Consider the following 20,848-nt stretch of genomic DNA (forward strand, 5'->3'; position numbering starts at 1 on the left):
TATTTTTGGGGAAGTGAAATTTTTTATGGAGGATGAAAGTTGGTGTATGGTCACTGAGGGTGTCAGGAAGGCAGCCGACATTATAATTGGAGGTAGAATTATTTATAAGAATCCAGTCAAGGATGGAACTTTTGTTAGCATGTTTGTCAATTCTGGTTGGTGAGTAAATAGTTTAAGTGAAATTATAGAGGCTTATGAAGTTAGAGGGGTTTTCAGATGAGCATGTAAGCCAGTCTACATTGAAGTCACCAAGGACAATGGTTTCCTTTGTGAAGTTAGACGATATCCAATACAGTAGATGTTCGATAATGGATATGTTGTTACCGGGGGGATATGTTGCTATGATGGTTAGCGTCTTGTGGGTATTGATTTTGAGATGTGCAACTAAAAGTTGTAAGTTGTCGAGGTCTGGGGCGATACAATAGATTCACTCCTGGTTGAGGGTGTCTTTGGAAAATATAGCTACTCCGCTGCCATGTTTATTGGTTCTGTCAAAGTGTATGATATTATAGATAGAGAGTAAAATTTCTTGATCATTAATATGTGGTTTGAGCCAGGTTTCAGTTACAATAGCATTGTCTGGGGAGTAGAGGTCCATGGCAATCTGGAATTCTTGAGTTTTATTAAGTATACTTCTCAGGTTGAAGTTAATTATGAGTAGATCAGATTTATTGGCTTTGATATAAGAAGTATTGGTAGAGATGTGGTTTTGGACGGGAGGGTGAAATGTGGTACATTGGTGGTAAGGGGATATGGGTTTTGGTGGATGTTTTCACACGGTTTAATATTAGTGAGAGAGTGAAGTAATAGATTAGATAGCTTTTGAAGCTACTGATAGAATTTGGGGGGGTACAGGTGGTTGGGAGGGGGCATATCTAAAAATGAGAGTAGTGAAATATTTGCACTGTAAAGGTGAGGACGGGAAGAGTGGGTGATGGATAGTGATAGATGCGTAGTGAAGTATGTGAGGTTGTTGTGTATGCTAGTACTAGGATGGAAAGTAGACAGGACAGAGGGTATATGTGGTGAGTGGTAGGCATTGTAGAGTATATGGCTAGAGAGGTTTGGAACAGGAAGGAGAACAGAGGTCAAACTGAAATAGTGAAGAAAGATGTGGGAAGGGTTTAAGGGGCAGATATGAGCCGGTGTGTTGAGGGGTGTGGGGAAGAGGTTTATTGGATAATTAGTGAGTGGTTGGGGGTGGTGAAAGAAATAAATTACAGGATATGGGGGTGTGGCTGGGAATGGGAGTGGGTAGGGGAGTGGAGTGAGCTTGAGTGCAGCGAAGGTGAATGGACGAGGTTGAACCATGATAAAGACAGAAAGTTCATTAAAAAGTTATCAATCAAGAAACCTGCTGCAAGTAAGAGCTAGCAAAAAAAGGTGTACTATAAGGCTGCTGGGATCTGGCTTAGATATGCTTATTTACCAGAAATAACTCAGTGCACAATGGTTTCAATTAGAAGGAGAAACAAATGTGCCCGATTGGATAGATGGCAGAAAAAGGAGGAGCGGGGGGCAGGTAGGGGTTATAGCTCTCCCGTTAGCATGCATGCCACAGTTGTAACAGCAGACTCATAATCAGAGAGAATAGACTAAAATATACAGAAGACCAAAGGGACATACACAAATACAAGTTTTTGTGTTGGTTGCTTTTCTGAAATTTTGATTGAAGGAGCTGGATTTTCTGAGTGTTTTATTGGAGGAGCAGGAAAGCTCACAGTCATGATCGATCGCCAGGGGCTCAGGTCAGATAAGTTGAAAATATAAGTTTATCTAAACAAATAAAAGTCTTGTGTTGGTTGCTTTCCTGAAATTTTGATTGAGGAGCTAGATTTTCAGAGTGTTTGATTGGAGGAGCAGGAAAGTTCACAGTCACGATTGTTCACCAGGGGCTCAGGTCAGGTAAGTTGAAAATAGAAGTCTGTCTAAACAAATAAATGTCTTGTGTTGGTTCCTTTTCTAAAATTTTGATTGGAGAAGCTGGATTTTCTGAATATTTGATTGGAGGAGCAGGAAAGCTCTCAGTCACGCTCATTCACCAGGGGCTCAGATCAGATAAGTTGAAAATAGAAGTTTGTCTAAACAAATGGAAGTCTTGTGTTGGTTGCTTTTCTGATATTTTGATTGGAGGAGCTGGATTTTCTGAGTGTTTAATTGAAAGAGCAGGAAAGCTCACAGTCATGATCATTCATCAGGGGCTCAGGTCAGGTAAGTTGAAAATAAAAGTTTGTCTAAGTGGCTAGCACCCTATAACAGGACACTGGACTAATCAGTACATCAACTGGGAGAAATGACATTACTGGGGTAAGGAGACTACATCATCACAGAGGGTAGGTCAGCAGCACAAACCTTTACATAGAGATGTGTGTGCTATAGGCTGCAGCTGCTGCTGAGGGTAATAGACATATGCAGACAGTGTGAACACTTTGGAGGACAACAAGCTGTAGCAGTAACTGTGTGAGCTGTGTCAGCCTTGTTGTAGCGGCAGAGCCAGAGTGAGGCTACCCTTTCCACTCCAATTAAGGCATGTGTTTAAGGTAAGTATGTTAGGCGACAGTATAACTAACAGAGTACTAGGCAACATGTTTGGTGTGTTATTGAGTAAGATGGGGTATAAATATAGGAATATGTCCACAATCTGGGCAACTGCAAGGCCATGTGTTACAGTCTGGTAGAAATTTACAGTGTGTATGAGGGCGGGCCTTGTTATAAGCAGGGACTTCTAATGTGTATGTTAGCTGTGCAGCTGTTCACAGGTTCATAGGTTCATGGGTGAGTACTATGACCCTGGAGCCAACACAAGCCTAGCCCAAGAATTTTCCAAGTCATCCTGTTGCTGGACGTTAGTTCCATGTGCCCCTATTTTGCAAGGGTGTTGAAGTGATCCCCTGGGTGAATTTCCTGATACCCATCCACTCGTCAAGATTTTTCTTGAAGAGGGATAGTGAAGTGCTCTGCTTGACATGAATGGGGAGTTTATTCCAAAGTATGTGAAGTCTCTCGATTAGGAACCTGTCCCTCCAGCATGTTCTGTTTATTGTGATGATCAGGTTGAGGTCTTTGGACCGTGTGGTGTGGAGGGATTGCAACTTTTTCAGATGAAGCATGTCTAGCAAGTGATAATCTAAACAGTGACTTTGGAAGGATTGTGTGGTGTTCTCTCATATTAGTGGCCCTCATTTGAAGTACCTGAGTTTGCATTCTCTGAGAATGCATACTAATGTGTGATGTGACACTTTATGCACATATAGGTTTGTTATAGGGATATGTGAAGTGTGTTCCTACCTGCAGGCCTGTGACTTCCATCAGTGAAAATCAGACATGTCATTTGAAATGCATTGTGTGGATAAAGAGTACATGACTCAGTCACTAATTGCTGCCTTCACAATACTGTACATTCATTTCTACACAATACTGGATTTACCCAGGAATGTGTGTGGCAAAAATGTACTGTTTGCAATGCTGTTAACAGACTGAGCTACTGAATCACTGCTACAGCAGGTGTATTTATAAGATATAAGTGCACACATACAGGCTGTGACATACATTTTCTACATCCATCAGTATGTGCATGTGCATGGCTTTATATGTATGTATGTGTGCACCAGGGTCCCAGTCGAACATGTATTTTGCCATTAATGCCTTAGCAGGTATTTTTCTACATGTTGCTACTGAAGGGCACATTTAGCTGCTATCCCAGACCTCAGTTATCACAGACCTCACTTACATCCACTATTATGTCTTTGGCTTTCTAGTGGTGTATTATTGCACCAGAGTCCAAGTTACACTCCCATTTGTCCATTACTTTTTAATCAAGTTTGCATGACACAGTGCTTCATGCAGCACCACTGAAACATGCTTAACTCACTCACTCTAAAAGAGCTCAGGAAGTTTGCACTGTAACTTCCAATGGGCTGAGCCTAAGCTTTTTCACAGAATCAAATTATGTCCTTGCATTTCAAACAAATGTTCTTTTCTCTGGAACCATAAAGTTTATTAAAGAAGTATAAATGGCAATCTCTTCAGCACAAAGTATTTTACAGTGGTAGTATTCTTTAGGTTCTATGTTTTAAACTGATTTTATAAGTCACAGTAAATACAGTAACTATTATATTTATAATATTTTGTAAAAAAAACTTACAATATCTCAGCAACCACTCAAGTTGCACACATACTGTCAGCAGCATTTTATTCATCTAGCTGAGAGCTTTCATATGAGGCTAAGGAGTTCTGTCTGTGTTACTTGGTTGTTGAGATAATTAGAACATGTGAAAATTATATCTGTATAAATTAATATAATAAAAACAGCAGTTAATATCTATTTACCTACACTAGACAAAGGTCTAGTGTTAATGCAGTTGACTTTGCCATTGTGTAAGCTTTAAGATGAAATATTTTAAAACCTTGTACATAGAATGGTTTTGGAATTATTGATGCAAATATGAACAAGCAATATTTGATGCCTAGAGGCATCAGTAGAGTTAACTGCAGATGCACCTGGAGGCGTCACTTGGATGTAATGAGTTAACTGTAACTGGCAATTTCTATGTTTTGTTTAAACCACCTGTTTTAATTAAGAGCCATGTGGCCTGGCAGGTTAATGCAGTGGTCTGCAAGTGAGATGGTCTTGGGTTTGAAACATGGGACAGGTATATATTTTGTAAGTGTGTATTACAAGGTTAAAAACACATATAGTCAATATAGCTCTATTTAGCTGAGCTTAGAGACGTGGCGCACCGCAGAGCATCACACTAAAAAAATATAAAGAAAAGAAAAATGGGGAGATAGGAAAGTGGTGAAATGGGGTGCAAGCAGGGGGAAAAACATACTGAAAGGCAGGTAGGGATGTGCAGGAAGGGTGTAGGAAAGAACTATAACTATCCATTTCTTATGTAGCAACAACTGTGCACTTTGACAGAATTTGTACACGACTTTGAACTCTCCACCTCAGAGAGATGGGGAGGACAACATAACTGCATTGTCAGGCCAATTGGACCAAATTATGTGTGTCCAGTGGACACGTGTGTGAAATGGAGAGCTATGTATGGGACAATATTTTTTCAGGGGGACAGGTACCTTTTTTTTTTTAAAGTGAGAGTGGAATGTTGGGGAAAAGACAGAGGTACATGTTGGGGGTAAGTTGGGTAGGTGAGTATGCATTTGCACACAGACAAGATAGACAAGACAGCAGACGGGTAATGTGTGACACATGACAGGGGTGAGCATCTTGGATAGGGAGGGTGTTGTGGAATCCAAGTCCCATGTGCCTCCAGATGGCAGCAGCATGACTCATATCCCACCCACAGTACTGTCAGTACTGGTCCTTCACTGCACTGGGGTTGGCAGTGCTGGATGCTGAGAACCAGAGTGAGGCTGCCCCACCAGCTTGGCCAGCATGCCCTCAATTTGCACAGGCAGTGGTGAAACCCACAGTAGACTATCTTACACACCAGGACAGCAGCTCATCCCAGGTGAAAACTCCTCCTCCACCACTGCTCCAAGAGGGGGGCTCAGCCTTGTCCCATGGGCTGGTACTACCAAACATCACATGTAGTGCAGGAGCAGCAGAGGGTGCACCAACCAGTTTGGGTCCCAGATGTGCTGGGACCCAGTGCAATGGCCAGTTGAGTCAAGGTTGGCGGGCGGATCAGCCAGAACCGGCCATGTGCTGTGGTAAATGAGGTACAGCAATAAGTTAAGATTAGTAATAAGCAGACCATTGTTAGTAGTAACAGAATGGAACAACATTTTAATTAATCAAAATACATATTAATGTATATTATGTGTATCACAACAGTAAATGACATAAGACTCATTATGTTAATAGCATACCAGTAAGAATTAAAGCATAAGGCCAACCAAACAGTTAGTTTAACAAAATATGTTAATATTGAATCATAATAACACATAACAATAATATATCATACTTTGCAAAAATATACTTAGTTTAACAAAACATGTTAATATTAAGTCATAATAATAAATAACAATAATAAATAAATGACGATAAGGGATGGGGAGAAAGAGAGATACAATCCATTACTGAAAATGCAGACTATATCCCTGAAAGCAATGATAATAAATAGTCTACAGGCGTATAGTGTCAGTTTTGTGTACAGTGACTAAAATTCTCCTATAGCTGATGTAGCACATACATATCTCTCAAGCTGTTAGCATGGATCAGTATGGGCCAAACAATGACAAATGCAGGTACACTACACAGAACACTTTCAAATAATGTGGACTTCTATATCTACCAAGGTGTTCTGTATGCAGATTTGGTAATACATCACATTCCAGGTAATCATTTTTCTGGAAATCCTATGACAGATGGATTAGGCAGTTTATAGGTTCATAGGTTCTAGGTGTGTACAAGGCTAATGACCCTGGGGCCTTTACAAGCCTAGCCCATAGATTACCCTGGCATCATGCCACCCGACCATAGTTCTCAGTGCTTCTGTCAAGTAAAGCCACTGGAGTGATCCTTAAGGTGAATTTTCTATTTTCCATCCACTCATCAAGATTTCTCTTGAAGGGGGCCAGATAGGTGCTCTGCTTGACATGTATGGGAAGTGTATTAATTAGCATGGGCAGTCTCTGGGTTATGAACCTGTCCCTCCAGCATGTTCTGTCGATTGTGGTAATGAGGTTGATGTTTCTGGAGCATGTGGTGTGGAAGGATTGGGATTTCTTTAGATGTAGCATTTCTAGCAGTGCTGGGTCAGACATGGCTTTATAAGTCAAGAAGAGATCATCTCTAAGTAGGTGATATGAGACAGAGAATAGTTGGAGATTTTTTAATCTGTCCATATAGGACAAATGTTTAAGGCTTTGGATCCTATTTGTGAGGTACTTTTGCAGCCTCTCCATTTGTTGCAGGTGTTTAGTGAGGTACAAGCCAAATGGGGCATTGTAGTCAATGATTGGCCTAATGAGAGAAGATTAGAGAAAGACAATCATCTCTTTCTTCCTGGATACAAAACCCTTAGTAATGAGATGTGTCTCATAGACCACAGTGGCAATGTGGTGGTCAGAAGAGAGGTTGCTGTCATCCTGTGTTCCCAGATCTTTTATAACACCTTCTGTGTTCAGTGGATTACCATTGATGTGGTAATTCATGGGAACCGGGTTTTTCCCATAAGGGATAATGACACATTTTTTGGCATTGAGCTTAAGGCCATGGTTCTGACACCAGTCGTTAGTCTCAGTGAGGCCTTTCTGTAGGATGTCAACATCACTTGGGGAGTTAATAATAGCTCCCAACTTGCAATCATCTGTGAACTTTGTCAGACAGAGTCCCTTTGTGTTGGCCTGGACTTCTGATAAGTAGATACTAAACAGGAGAGGACCCAGGACTGAACCCTTTGGGACTCCACTTGTGAATGGTTGGCAGTCTGACTTGGAGTCAGCTACTTTCACATTGTGGGTTCTACCTTTGAGCCACTTTGCAATCCACCTAGTGATATAGGGGTTGATGCTTAGCTTAGTGAGTTTTTCTATGATTCCTGAGTGGGAAATGGTATCAAAAGCCTTGGCTAGATCAAGGTAGGCTGTATGAACCACTTTGCCTTCATCCACAGCTCTGGTGACTGACTCAAAGAAGTTGACCAAGTTGAGCAGGCATGATCTACCCTTCACAAAATCAAACCGTGTGGGATCCAGAGTTTGGAGATTCCCTATATCCTTGTTTAGTAGTTCCGTGATGATGCGTTTCATAGCTTTGCATATAAGACTTGTCTGGCTAATGGGGCAATAGTTCCCAGGGTCTGTAGTTGCGCCTCCTTTGTGGAGAAGGATGACTGTAGCAGTGCGCCATTCAGTAGGGACAAAGCCTGAGGTGAGGCTGTGATTGAACAGGGCACATAGGTGAGGTGCCAGTTCACTCTGTAGTTCATGTAGAACACAACCATGGATACTGTCAGGTCCCATAGAAGCTGTATTCTTGGCATTGGACAGTGCTGTTTTAATCTGTGCAGCAGTAGTACTGTGTGCCTGGCAATATACTGGTATTGTGACTGGTCCCTTGGGGGGAGAGAAGGGGGTAAAGTTGGCACTGAATCTGTCGGCCAGTATATTGGCAATATCTGTTGGCTTGGTATAGGAGGTACCATTGTGCAGTAGCTCAGAGCAAATCTGGGTATTTCCATGGAGATTCCTTACATAACTATAGAAGGCCTTGTGGTTGTCTTTACTATCTGCTGCAATTCTGTTTTCATAGCTAGCTTTAAAGGATTTGATGAGGGATCTCAACTTTTTGTTGAGGCTGATAAGGGAGTTTTTCCATTCTTGGAGCTTCACCTTATTCCGCATCAGTTTCCTTCTTCTTTTGTAGAGTTTGTTTATGGCAGGGGACCATCAGATTGGCTTCCTTTATTTGAAGGAGAGCGTCTTGGTTCTGTTGGGTATGCGAGATCCATGCATTTGTGTACATGTTCATACAGTGCACTGGCGTATGATTCGGTGGTCATTCAACTGATCTCCATTTGCATGGGTGCTGTGAAATTAGTCACCTCTGTCCTTAGGAGCCCAAAGTAAGAATTTGGAGAAGTTTTTCATGGTGGTTACCTTTGCGGGGGGTGTGTGTGTGAGGGATGTGTATTTCCAAGGTGATTAGTTTGTCTTCGGATCTAACCAGGGAGGAGTTGACTATTGGCATAGAGCAACAGTCGCCCATGTTAGTAATGACCAGCTCAAGGATGTTGCTACCTCTAGTGGGGGTAAGAACAAGCTGGTCCAGGGCACTGGAATTAATGAATTTTAGGAAACGTTGGGCAAGTGCATTGGAACATGAGTAGTTTTCCCAGTTAATGGTGAGTAATTGAAGTCACCCAGTATGAAAGTGTTAGGTTGAACCCTAATATTCTCCAGGGTGCTTAGGAACATGGAGTGTGAGTCTTGGGACATGGTTGAGGACCTATAGGAGGCTACGACCTGAATCACTGTCTTGCCCAATGTTAGCTGTACCTGAAGTATCACAGATGCATTATATTAGGCTACTAGTCTAGAGGTGTGCACATCCTTTATGAATACGGAAACACCATCACCTTTGGAGCTTCTGTCCAAGTTCTGTGGCCGAAAGGTGTGGAATGATTTATAACCTGGTAGTGCAGGGGTGCTTTCTGCTGCTTTGAACCAGGTCTCTGTTACGGCACAAATGTCAATGTTCTCCATTTTAAGGAGTGCTTTGAGCGAGAACATTTTTGAGATTTAGACTTCTAACATTGAGCAGTATGACCCTCAGATTGCATTTGTTTGTAGATATTATGTTGGTAATTTGATCTTTGGAACACCACCTAAAAAAGGCACTATAGGGGTGGCAAGAGCCTTGGCCAGTATCCAGAATCCCAGGGGTGATGGATGCAGGCCATCTCTGGCAAAGCATCGAGGTTTGTCAATCACGTCATCCCAGGTAGACAAATACTGGATCCCATTAGAATGACACCAGAAACTTAGACAGTTGTTGAAATCAATAATTTTCTGCTTGTTCTGTGGTATCATTCTGGGTGATGGTAGGAACCTGCTCATGGCTAGGGTCATACCCACCTGTTTTACATAATCCGAGAGCTCTTCCATTTCTCTTTTCATGTAGTCCAGAGAAGTAAATCTCAGGTCATTCACACCCACATGCACAATGACAGAATCATATTTGTACCTGTTATTGAGTGACCTGAGTGCATGCATTATGTGGCAGATCCTGGCACCTGACAGGCAGCTGACTGTTACTTTCTCCTTATTCAACCTAGTGAGTTGCACATCAGTGTGACTCACTATCAAGTCACCTATGACTAGTGTGTTAGGTATGCTGTTTTGCCTTAGTGGCTTTGGTTGAGTGGCATGCTGTTTAGGAGAGTTATGTGTCTCATGATTAGTGTTGTGGTGGTTGAGTGTGCTTCTGCTTTGGAGGTCTCTGTTGTTTGGGTAAATTTTTATTGAGAGCCTCCGTGAAGGTGGGTGTGTGGTTTGTGTTTTTATGTGAAGGCAGTGCTGGTGTGTGTTCTGGAGAGCTATGTATTCCATGTGATGTGGTGCAAGTGTTGACCTTCTCCTCTTCATCAGCTATTCCATTCTTGGCTTGAGAATGCGTGGCTTCCAATTTGGATATATAAATGCATCTCTCGCAAGTCTGAGTGTTGGGAGGTAAGAGGAGAGAGTTGTCAGTGTACATGAGGCAGTTGCTACACGGCCTCAGGATGCCCAAGTTCACCAGGTTAATAGGAGAATGCACAGGGAACTGATCTTTAGACATGCCTGGAGGGGTGGGCATTAATAATAAGTACTGGAGCTGTTACCTTGTAGAAGGATTTGTGCTGGTAGCACTTTTGTGGGCTACTTTAATTGCTACAAGAAGTCTGGTAAAGTGTTAGACTAATAAGCTAGTAAAAGTGCAGGAGAGGAGAGAACTAGTAGATCTAAGGGAAAAATTGAAGAGCAGACTTTGGCACCGCTCTGAAGCTTACAAACAGTCCTGGATACAGTACATCTGTATCTGGACTAGTCTAGTTACAGGAAGGGCAGGAAAAGTGCAAATTTGGGCTTTTAAACCAGAAAGCTGAAAGAGATTGAAAACTGCCCAAACGGCCAATATACTACAATTTCTGGGCCAGAAACTACTTTTCTTGTGGTAGATAGGCTATCTAGTGCTTACCACTCCCACTGATAAGCAAGAAGGCTTCCCTTCAAGACAGAAAGGCTTGGGGGGGGGGCTCAGAAGATTACAAACAGTCCTGGATACAGCAAATCTGTATCTGGACTAGACTAGCTACAGGAAGGCAGGAAGCAAGCTTATTTTTTTTTTTTTTTGTTGTTAGTAAAGTGAAAAGAGGGCCAAGTCACTTAGCATTGCGCAAACTAGCTAAGCAGAGCTAAGCAAAGTGAAAACTCGCACAACCAAGGTTTTAGCTAAGCTTAGAACTGCACAAATAGAAATAGCCGTTAGTATGTTTAAGCAGTGTTCAGCACAGTGCACCAGTGCCATATTTCACAAATTTGTTTTTAAAATTAAACCTATATAATAAATTAAATTGCAAACATCTTATCACTACTATGGACTCGAACCCAGGAAATACTAAGCATTAGGCTGTATCTCTACCCATTTAGCTATTTGGATATTAGGAAAACTAGTATACCTGCACATATACTACTGTGCTACCTGTTAGTGCTGCTAAGCACAGCGGCGTGCTGCACAAATGTGCTGAAATAGTCCTAGACATTACATCCAGTTTATATTTTAGATGTCTAGCAACTGTCAGTTATGTATGCATAAGCAATGCTCATCTCTGTGGCACTCTCCTCCACACTGCGCTAACAACAATAAATAAAAACTGAAAAATATGTAATTATGATAATTAATGACATCTGGTTTCTATTTTTAGATGTCTGGCAGATGTCAGCTGTCCATATGTGAGCATAGCTTGGCATTGCTGTGCTCTGCAGCATACATACATACAAAAAAGAAAAAAAGTAAATAAAATATTACACATTTGAGCCAATTCACAGCATTTCAACAGTAGCAGAGAGCAGTACAGGGACCCTCACCCTGTATGCATCTACAACCACAATTCTCCCTATACCAATTCAATATCCCTGTTCATATGCTCTCCCTTGGCAGCGCAGCATCACTTGTATGCATGGCATGCGGCTGAGGGTGACCGTAGCCATGAACATAGCTATATTCCAAGTAGGCTCTACAGGTGCCTACACAGACTTTATTAAATCTTGGGGATTAATTTCATGTGCTTCTGCCATTATTCCTGAGCATTAGGGCCTAAGTCTATCCTTAATGGTATGAGATATAATTTTGGACTATATAATATCCAAAAAAAGGAACTCGTTTTCCTCCTCTGTTAACACAGTCAATTGCATCTCACTTTTTAGTGCTTTCTTCCCATTTCCATAAAGTTCTCATTGATCTCTCATTTTTGTAGAGTCCATTTTGACTCTTATCTATGACTTACACTGTCCAACCCCTCACAGGGGCAGAAAGTAGGCTACAGATACTAAGAATTTCACACTTTGATTAAGGAATTTTTTTAGGAATTCTCTACCCTTCAAATATGTAACAGTAAAATTGTTGAAAGTATATATTGAAAACCTTTGCACCCTCTTGGGTCCCTGTATATACACTGTTTGTATAGTGGAACTGGAAGCACAGATGTTGTGGCCAGTGGCAGGGGACCTCCTGCACCTTCCTGCAAAAAGAGAACTGACCTTAAACCGGTAATTTCCTTTTTATCCCAACTGGTCCTTCAGCAGCTGGCCTACTAGCCAAGCTCACATAGCTAGCATGGCACATGAGAGAACTCTTACAATTTGCTGTTGCATCTGTCAGTGTTCTAGGTGCCATTGTTTCCTGACAATTAATTCACTATACAAATCCACTGCTGTGCATTATTTGAGGATTGATTTTTTTATTTCTTTCTTCTCCCCTTACTTTATGTCAGAATCACATCACTGCTGTATGTCATGCTCACTTCTTAATCTTTTTGACTTCTCCACTACCCAGCATTTTTTGTTATTAAAGTGTGTTTATAAAATATTTTATAATAAAACATACAGCAGGGTGGAGAGTAACTGAGAAAGGGATATAGACAGAAAATGAAGGCAGTGACTAGTGGGGTACTTTGGGGCTAAATGTGGTGGCAAATCCTCTTCAACATACTTATGTCAAACCTCACAAGTAAACTAAGAAATAAGGCCAACATGTTTTGATAAAAAGAATACTGACACTGCAGATAAAATGGTATACACAGACTCCATCATGGCAAAGAGTGCATCATGACTAGGAAAACAGTAGCAAGGCTTTAATGCTAAACAGTACAATGTTATGCAGTTTTGAGGAAATCAATGAGGAGTGGATGTGTTACGAGGTGAAACTCTGGGGCAGGTTAAAAAAATAGGACTTATGTGTTTTAAGCAAAGTCAGTTTAAATATTTTTATGCACAATAAGAAGGAAGTGGTGAAGAACAGCATATGGGTGGAGTGCATTAAGAGAGCATGGTCTCAAGTGATGAAAGTCCCACCACACTATTTTGTGAAAAAGTTATAATCAGTCAGGAAAATGTGACTATTTATAGTTCATGATAAAGTCATGCAAACCATGTGGACAGAGTTGTGTAATCTGGGAATCCAATAATTTCCAGGCCTCACTGGTGGTGTTGGTGCCAAACAAGGATGGAAACACTATGTTCTACGAGGACGTCTTCTTCTTTCGGCTTTTCCCGGTTAGGGGTCGCCACAGCGGATCACCTGTCCGCTCATGATTGGCAGTGGAGTTTTACGGTGTCGAGTTCCCAGCCCGGCGTCCAACCTTCCACAAAAGGCACACACATGCACACACTCATGCCTTGGGCCAATTTAGAGTGTCCACTCTACCTACAGCATGTCTTTGAGATGTGGGAGGAAACCGGAGCACCCAGAGGAAACCCACGTGACCACAGGGAGGACATACAGACTCCGCACAGAAGGCACCCCAGCCAGGAATCAAACCGGAAAACCTCTTGTTGTGAGGGGCAATTCTAACCGCTGCACCACCGTGGCCACCCACTATGTTCTATGAGGACAATAAACATTAAAAATGAAATTGTCACACAGAAGTGGATGCACTGCCAATTCCCAAGACAGATAATGTGTTAGCTTATCTCCATACAGCTATGTATGTGATCGCTATTTACCTGATTAAAGTTCACTGCTAGGAACCATTGAGATCCACAATTAAAGGGAGACCAGCATTTCTTACCCTGTTCGGATTGTATGAATTTACCAAACTGCCCTTTAGGATGATGAATGCTCCAACTATTTTCCACAAACTTGAAGATGACATGTTAGCAGGAGATAGAGAATATGCTTTTGCATTCATAGATGATATTACAACATTTAGTTGGTTCCTACAGGAAAATGTATACTGTGGAAGATATGTGCTGAGCAGAATAAGAAGGGTCAAGGTTGTGCAAAAGTTCAAGCAAATTCAGATAAGCATCTCAGATGTAAATTATATTGGTATTTGGGAGAATGCTGGAAAAATGCAGCCACAACTTGTCGAAATGCTGACTATACATGCATTGTATACTCCTGTAATCACACACACACACACACACACACACACACACACACACACACACACACACACACACACACACACACACACACACATATACACACACGCACACACACACACACACACACACATAAAAAAATCAGGAGTCAGGGTATTATTAAACTCTTATCCTTTGGTTATAGTACCATCACCAATCAATTTATGGAAAATACCAAAAAAAGGCAAGCTTCCTAAGGTTATCTGGACAATAGCATGTGAGATGGCATTTCAGAGACTCAGTGAGGGATTGAGTGGGCCTGCTGTACTAGCCCCAATTTATCACAGCTAAGAGTTTATTGTGCAAATAGATGAATTAAACTATGGGATGGAGGCTGTAAACAGCTAGGCTTCTTCACAAAGACAAAAACATCTAGTAGTGCTCCCTGGCCATAGACGTCATAGAAGGACAGAGTCATTTGTAGCTGTGGGACAAGAAAGTTTGGTGATAGCATGGGCTATCCAAAAGATTCAGCTTTGCCTATATAGCAGAAAAATGTCAGTAGCTAAAGATCGTAATTTCAAAATGAGGTTATACAGAGCCAGTTAGCAAAATACAAAGCTTTTAAGATAGAATTTTGGACTATAGTCCTATAGCATGACCATCCAAAATAGGATTGGTGCCAGAGCAGGGAATGGAGTAGTGTGATTACAAGGATACATTATTTTACCTTAAGCAGGTTTATCATCAAAATGTCCTTGAGATCTAGGAGAGAAGGAAATATGAAGCTATTTTTCAAAAGAGTAATGCAGTAGATGTGAGCTACATACCTCTCAAACTCTTAGAGCAAGAAATCTGGACAAAGTCATAAATAATGGGTGGACAAAGGCACAAAAGTAAGGACAATTTTAAATATTGCTCTTACAAACTTAGAAAGTTCATAGAATAACAGGTTTTGCATTAGCATGAATTTTCTTAATGGTATAAAGTCTGAAACTAAAATGCCTGTCATTATTTACTAACTTCAATGTTCAATAATTTGCCAATGATTTGACAGAAAATCACAATTTTATGAAAATTCAGACCAAAAATAAAAATCTGTACAGTTGAGAGGTATGGCTAAGCTATATTGCATTAAGGAAGCTTTAATTTTTAGAAAATAAATGTGGAAGAAAATAATGTAAAATATACCTAAACCATCCAAAATTTTACAAAATATATAACTGTTTTCAGTAGAAATGCTTAAAGCTGCTAAAAGTAAAACTGGTTTCAAACCTGCACACATTTGTAGAAGAGTGAGCTCCTTATGATGTTACATATTGTCAAATAAATTATTTCCTTATTTGAGATAAATTAGAACAGCTGTACCAAAGTGCTTTGGGATCTGTGAGTGGGACATTTTGTCTAATGGACTATGCAAACTAAAGGCTTGATTCATTAATGGCTTAACAAAGTGTAGCTATCATGCTGGATGTATGGTGAGGTGCCAATACATTAGAGTGCTATTTGGTATTCATTAAGCAAGAGCTGAAGTGCATGCTAATTAGTCAATCCAACATGGTAAAGCTATTCATGAAGCTATAAAACAATTGTACATACTCAGTGCAGGCTTTTACCTTGTACACCAAAAATTCTTTGGAATACAGCATGATTGTTGTTGTTGTCTTTCGGCTTTTCCCGGTTGGGGTCGCCACAGCGAAACTCCGGTCCACTAATGATTGGCAGTAGATTTTCACAAACACCGAGGTGCCAGCTCGACGTTCAACCTTCAACAAAGGCATGCCCATTTATGCATGTCTTTCAAATGCCCACCCAACCACGGGGAGGACATGCAGACTCCACACAGAAGGCACTCCCTGCACTCCAGCCGAGAATCGAAAGGGAGAACCTCTTGCTGTGAGGCAACAATGCTACCGCTGCACCACCGTGGAAGTAGTGCACTTAGAAAAACAAACATGTTAGGGGTTGCTGCTGCTATTATAATGCTGTATGTGCAACAGGATTTAGTTCAGAGTGCTGCTGCTGATCGATCTCTGGCAAGAATCAGTGTCTAAAATATTACATAAATGCAATGCTACCACATGCAGGGGAGCATATTTGTTTCCCAAAATCCCCTCAGGATTGATCAAGAATCATGCAGTAATTTTAAGCAGTAGCACACTTTGCTGAAGTGTTGGAGGGGGATATATTGAACAAGAGCACCTTCTGAGAAACAGGGAAGAAGGTACATCAACAGAAATGATTTCCTATCTATAAACTGTCAGGTTGTAGTCTTCAGGGGATGATCTACAATGTCTGTGTGGGTAACCCAGGAAGTTTACATGACTCACAGATATGGCACACCTCTGAGCTGTACATCAGATTTGCTAGAGGTGACATTCCTCAAGGTCATCTAGTGGGATGATGCAAGTTATGCACTGGAGGGTTGGCTCATGACACCCATGAGAAACCCACACACCCACTAAGCAAGGATACAATGATGCCCAAGCTCAAACTGGGAATGTAATACAATGTGTATTTTGCTTGCTCAAATCAAGGTTCTGTTATCTAGACACATCCGGAGGTGCACTACAGTATGATTCAGGCACTTCTGCTGAAATACTTACAGTCTGTGCCATGTTGCACAATATAATACTCAGGAAACAGTTTCATGGACCATAGAGGTGTCAACAACAGCAGGTACAGATGAGGAGTCTGAGGGAGAACCACCAGCTGCAGATGGTACTGGCAGATGGAGACATGCACAGTATGCCTTGGCTCTGGCTAAGAGGCAAAGGATAGGACAACATACTCACTACCTAATTCAAAACCTAAGATCCTAATGTGCACATACAAATAAGAAAAGTGATGCCTGTCAAGTAGCATGACCTTCACTTAACCATGTAATGGCTGTGGCATCAAATGGAGACTACCTCCAAGGACATATTTTGTACCTTCACTAATGACAAGGTAAGTGTGGAAGCTGCAAAGAAAAAGAAAAATTTATAGAACTGATTATTGTCATATGGAAATATATATATATATATATATATATATATATATGTCCCTAAGCAGAGCATTTTGTCTGAGGGGACAGTTATGTCAGTAATATCTTCTCTGCCAGATTTTTGCTACATTCACTCCTGTATTACAAATAAAACTGTGCATCATACATTCAGTTGACCATCATCTATAACATTTGCACAACTATATCAAGAAGTAAGACTGAAGTACCTAATGCTTCCAGTGCTGTAATGACAATACTAACTGAAAAACAATGATGTTCAACAATTATAGAAGCAATCATTCGCAAATGAGTATGAACAAAAAATCAACAACTTTTATTCCACAATGCGTGTTGATAAATGCAAGCTTGTGAATAAGCAAGCATTAGATATCCACTGTGTGCATCAGACATATATGCAGCACTAAGCCACAAAGACATGCAAAAGGCAGGGCATAGTCATTATCATTTCACAAGAAGGGGTGGTGGTTGTAGGAGGACAAGGCTGACAACAAAGAAGTGAGTGAATGTTAGTAATAAACACATGCATCTATCAGAGTGTACAGTGTTCAGGCCAGTAACAACAGATGATTAGCACTCAACAGTACTGCTTAAATAGTTTGCATGTGTGTGAGGTGGTATGGGCAAGTGAAAATGTGTTAGTCTATGTGTGTGAGTGTGTGTCAGCATGAACACAATCAAGCATTGTGCTAGCATTACATCCTGGCATCATGGACAGGTGTAAGCCATGCATGGCGGAGTAAGACAGTCCAACATCATCACCCCAACCACAAGAACCACCTCTGCCTGAAGTTGTACTGCTAGCTAGAAGTTGAGGTGCTATATAATTACTGGATGAATGTAATGAAGCAGAGCAACATAAAATATAAACAGCAAAAAACAAATGAGCACTGCAACATTAAGTTACTTTAATAAATGTACCAAAACTTATTAAAGCTTTCAAATATAATCCTTCATCAGTACACAACACATAGCTAAAAACACAATTAAATTGTAAAAAAATGCCTAATCACATAATGTTATACAGCCAATGAACCTTCACAAACAATAAAATAATTATCAAAATAATTATTTCAAACACATTAGTTTTCGTTTTAAAACTGGTTTTAAAGAAACCATTTTATTGATACCTGGTGGATGATCAGCATTTAAATGTAAAATCCATTCAAACTCCTTCAGTTCCTTCCAATCTATTATTCATATCCCTACCCCTAATATTTTTGAAAAGTGTTTCCATAACCCTAAATGTAAAGAAATGGTCACTGCCATTCTATTTTTGATGTTGAGCTAAAGAGTTGGTCATAATACCCCTTTTCATTTCTGACCTATGTTCACTATTCTTTCTTTTAACTTCCAAGTTGACTTAGCGATATAAAAACTAGGACTTTTTTATATGTTGCTAAATACAGTATTAGTAGAATTACAACTAGCAGAACAGGAACACACACACACACACACACACACACACACACACACACACACACACACACACACACACACACACATACACATATATATATATATATATATATATATATATATATATATATATGTATATGTATATATATTGCCATTGACAAGATGTATAAAACAGGACTCTAAGTTAATCATCTCATAGACTGAACAGTTATAACATGGAGGTGTCCATATTCTAGATGTTTTAATCTGTTCTTGGTGGAACATGTCCTTATAACATAAACTTTTTTTAAGCTATTGCAATTCCTATATGAGAACCTGGGTATATTCCCTATATGTTCCTTAATTCAGGAAGTGACTGTAAAATGCACTTAATGATATTCTCTATCTCTTTACTGTATCAACTGTACCTTGTAGTGAAATGAAGAAGGTTATTATGTCTAGAAGACCTGTCATGAGAAGTAGGGTTCATTTTAAAGTAGGATTGTGCTGCACCAAACCTGTTGTTTATAACCTCATTAAACGAAATGATACATTCTCAGTATAGCTTCTAGCTCTAAATTCCTATGTTACTTCCTGCATCTGATAAAAACATTTATCATAATCAGTGTTTAATGTACTTGTTCATAAGTATTGTCCCTTTACAATCCCTTTAAAAATGTGTTGGGCATGCATGCTATCTCTATGTAAGTATTTATTTCTATGAATGGGGTTCTTATACAAGCTAGTATGTACACCTGATCCATTATAAGAAAGTTCAACATCTAAAAAATTTATACTAATTTTAAAACATGTCATTTTAAATAAAAAAAGTGGTGGTGTTCAAAAAACTGACAGAATCCAATAGTTCAGATTCATTACCCATCCATACTAAACAGATGTCATCAACAAATCTTTAAAAAAAGAAAACAATTTTAGATATATAGATGTGTGGACCACCAAATATAAAAAGATTTTCCCACTTATTCAATACAAGATTAGCATAGGTGTTAGCAATGGGAGTACCCATTGCAACACCCACTATCTGATGGTAAAACTTACTATTAAATATAAAGACATTGTTATCAAGTACAAGTTGTAAAAGTTCTTGCTGGTTTATTTTAGATGTAGAATGACTGAATAAATTTGAAGCCAAACAGAAAGACATTTTATGACACTACAAGCAGGAGAGGCATGCACAAGCTTCAGAAATACTGCATTACACTGTAGCAGCTTATGAGTCAAAGTTAAAGCAAACTAAATTAAAAAACATTGGAGCGGGACTATAATGATTTTCAACTGGGACAAGTTTTTGTCTGGCCAAAAAGCACAGCTCAAGATAAAATCCCTATTGACATACCTCCTCTTAATTCTGACTTCTCACAGCAAGACAAATCTTTACAATCAATGAATGGAGACATTAGCAACAATATTAATGTTGCTACTAATAAACACCTTCAAGAAACAGCATCAAGGGGTGAGAAAGAAGGTAACAATCTGACACCACCTTCTAATCAAGATGAATTACAGTATGAGCTGGTAGGAGCCAGACTTAAGATTCCACTTGTGAGTAACAAAGTAAAACAATGAGTGAGAATGTCACACAGAAAAAATAATCTGTAAAAACTAAATGAGAACTCCAGCCAAGCTGGAACTTCCAATGAGTGACCTCTCAAATCTCTTGAATCAGAGGCCCATGAGATATATGCAAATGACCCTTATGAACATCATGTGTTTCAGCTAATGTCAATGGAGTCATGGGCATTCAGAATCGCCACTTAACTGAAACACTTGGTGTTAATAAGGGTCATTTGCGTATATCCCATGGGCCTCTGATTTGGGTTTGAGAGGTCACTCATTGGAAGTTCCAGCTTGGCTGAACTTGTGAGTAACAGGGATTTGTTGCCTTTACCATTGAAAACAAGGTCATTGATATGTTCCACCAGCAGGGGGTACTCAAAAAGGAAACTTTCCACAGAGAGACAACCGGAAACCAAGAAGAGACTGTTGTTAAATCATCTGGTTGTTAACCTCTCATGGCATGTTTTAACAGAAGAAGAGCTTTCTGTTTTGAATAAAGGACAGAACACCAGGAAAAAAAAAACAGAAAACACAAACACTGTAAAAAATGCAGCAAAAAAATCCAGACACCAACTTAACGCTTTTGCCCACTTGTAATTTAACTGAACTTCATAAGAAACAAATTTACCCATCACACAAATACTAAATATAAGTAACAGACAGTCAAATGATGAAAAAAATCATTCAAAATTTAAAGGCACGGCCATGAGTGTTCAAATCACAATAGTATACTACTACAATTACTTATAATGTCAAAATGCCCTGAAAAGAACACACACATATATATATATATATATATATATATATATATATATATATATATATATATATATA

The sequence above is a fragment of the Protopterus annectens genome, chromosome 1.part0 (genome assembly GCF_019279795.1).
Source record: "Protopterus annectens isolate FY-2018-M chromosome 1.part0, PAN1.0, whole genome shotgun sequence".
Taxonomy (NCBI): Eukaryota; Metazoa; Chordata; order Ceratodontiformes; family Protopteridae; genus Protopterus; species Protopterus annectens.